The sequence below is a fragment of the Penaeus monodon genome, chromosome 11, assembly GCF_015228065.2.
Source record: "Penaeus monodon isolate SGIC_2016 chromosome 11, NSTDA_Pmon_1, whole genome shotgun sequence".
NCBI classification, from domain to species: domain Eukaryota; kingdom Metazoa; phylum Arthropoda; class Malacostraca; order Decapoda; family Penaeidae; genus Penaeus; species Penaeus monodon.
The window spans coordinates 11,845,487-11,847,986 of NC_051396.1; the positions used below are offsets into that span (position 1 = coordinate 11,845,487).

Consider the following 2,500-nt stretch of genomic DNA (forward strand, 5'->3'; position numbering starts at 1 on the left):
CGACTGAGGTTGGAGGTACTGACAATGCTGTTTCGTATTTCGTATTTCGTCATGCACGTATTATCCGTCGCGTAGTCATCGTATGCAACCTTGGCGATGAATTCAGCCCCCAAATCAAGCCCTTTCTGGGAAATCCCGCGTCTGGGAAATGTTCTTCCGAAACCGTCCTCTCGCAAACCCCATCCATCAAAGCCACATTCCCGTCCCAAGGTGGTAATCTTCTAAGACATCAACATTCCTGTGCGATCTCCGGCGATAAGGGCGAGATAACGCGTGTTCCAGTGTTGTCACAGTGATCAGCTGACACCCACCCTTGAGACCTGGTCGGGCACTCAGCCTGTGATATCTGAGCTGGTGTTGGGTGACGACAGTTGATAAATGTCAGAGTGTCCTTATAACTGCCGTGGTTGTTGGGGAAATGGAGAAGGCCGTCGGGGGGAAGGGGAGGGTGGAGGGGGGGGAGCCCGTGCTCTGTGGATTCGTGTGGGGGAATTCGCTCGTGGGTGGATAAGTGGATTTGAAGGGTAGGGTTGGGTCGGATGGGGTTGGGTGACGGCTGAGTAAGGGGAGATAGTGTAGTATGTTACTTCTTTTCATTTCTTCCTTCCTTCTTCAAATTTCCTCTTCCCATTCATCCGTCCTCACGTTTTTCTTCATCTTCTTTCTTGTCTTCGTCACGTCATCTCCATCACTCTTGCTGTTATCCCCCTTTATCCTTCTTCTCTTTTATCCTCTTCCCCTTCTACTTCTTCCTGTTGCTTTTTCTCGTGCTCCTTAACACTTTTCCCTCTTCGCTATCAATGATTTCTCCTCCTTTTTCTCCTCTTTCTCCCCACCCCCATCATCTTTGCCATTTCTCTTTCCTATTCTTCTTCCTCCTAGTCCTCATTCGCATTATCCCCCTTCTTTTGTATCCCTCTTCCTTCTCCCTATTCTCCTCCACGACACCCAAACCTCTTCTTCCTTATCATCACTACCACTTCTTCGTCCTCCTCTTCCACCTTCTCCTCTTATTCCTCCTCCTCCTGCTTTTCCTCCTCCTTCCTCTCTTTTTCTTCTTCCTCCCCCTCCTATTCCCCTTCTTCTTTTTCTTCTTCTTCTACTTCTTCTTCTTCTTCTTCTTCTTCTCCTCCTCCTCTTCTTCTTCTTCTTCTTCTTCTTCTTCTTCTTCCTCCTCCTCCTCCTCCTTCTCCTGCTCCTCCTCTTCCATCTCCTCCTCCCCCTCCTCCTCCTCCTCTTCCTCCTCCTTGACCTTGACCGTGACGCTGTGTCGGGTGAGTGCCAGGCTGTGCCATTCGGAGGGCAGGGGCAGGTGAGGGGGGGGTAGGGGAAAGGGGTGTGGGGGGAGGGAGGGAGGAAGACCTGCCCATCTGATATATTTGTTTATTTATGTCGTGTGAAATGTGCGTTGGCGACACGATGGGGATGACGTCATATGTGCTTCGCCATGTGGTTGTGGTGCGTCTTTAACTCCCCCCCCTCCACCCACCCCCCCACCCGGCTCTCCCCATATCCCCTCGCTGTCTCATCTTCCCCCCCCCCCCCCCCCCGCCTCCCCACCTTCTCTCATCAGTTGATCTTTATCGCTTACCTTCCGTGTTCAAGATCCGGTGGCAAGCTCTCATAGTCTATTTTCATTTCTTGCTGTGAATACTGTGTGCTTTCCTTTGCTTTTCTTACGGGGTCTCATATTTCTCTGTTTACTTACTGTATTTTTTACGTTTCTTTTTAGCATTTTTCTTTTTACTATTATTTTTTCTGGGTATTTTATAATTTTGCTCACTCCTACTAGTCTGTAATAGGATAAATAGAGATATGCCTTATAAACTAAATGTTGATATTCAATATTTGTTTAAAAAGGAAGATTTTTTTTTTGTATTGTTGAGATATATGAATGTAGTGAGATCTGCTTGCTATAGTGACCTTATCTTAGTTCTCTCAAGGTGCTACGCCCCCCCTGCCATTTTTAAGAAGCTGATTGATTGATATGCCATATTTGATTCCCATGTATATGTTCATATATTCTTACATACATATGGTATTTTTATTAGCTACATAATGATATAGGATATATTAAACTATATAAACCGTATGTTTCTACTTGTTTCAGCTTAGTTTACATTTACTACAAAACAAAGAAACGATTGATAGTCTGCATTTGAACTTTTATGTTAACCTAGACTACGACTGGAAAGCGATCCATGTTCAACATTTCTTAATATCCTCACTCAAGCATTACTGCGTTAAGATAATGCAAATTTATATGTTCCCAATCTCTAACATTATCATATTGACAACCGGGTCTGATAACAACAGATATATGTGTATGTATTGATGGCAAAACGAATATTACCTAATTAAATATTAGCTATACATGAGGGGCGTGGCTTCTATGCAGATGCAATATAAGGTGACTGACTGCAATGAAATAAACTAGCCTTCTTTTTTCTCCCCCTCAATCCATTTCTGCTTTGTCTCCTTTTTCAGTCTTCTTGTTCTA

General features: G+C 44.7%; 1 protein-coding gene across 1 annotated transcript in view; it reads right to left on the reverse strand.

Annotated features, from left to right (window-relative positions):
* Positions 1-2,500, reverse strand: part of LOC119578459 (GATA zinc finger domain-containing protein 14-like) — a gene marked incomplete at its 5' end in the record, with an annotated part of 82,369 nt that overhangs the window by 68,289 nt on the left and 11,580 nt on the right. The window lies entirely within an intron of this gene.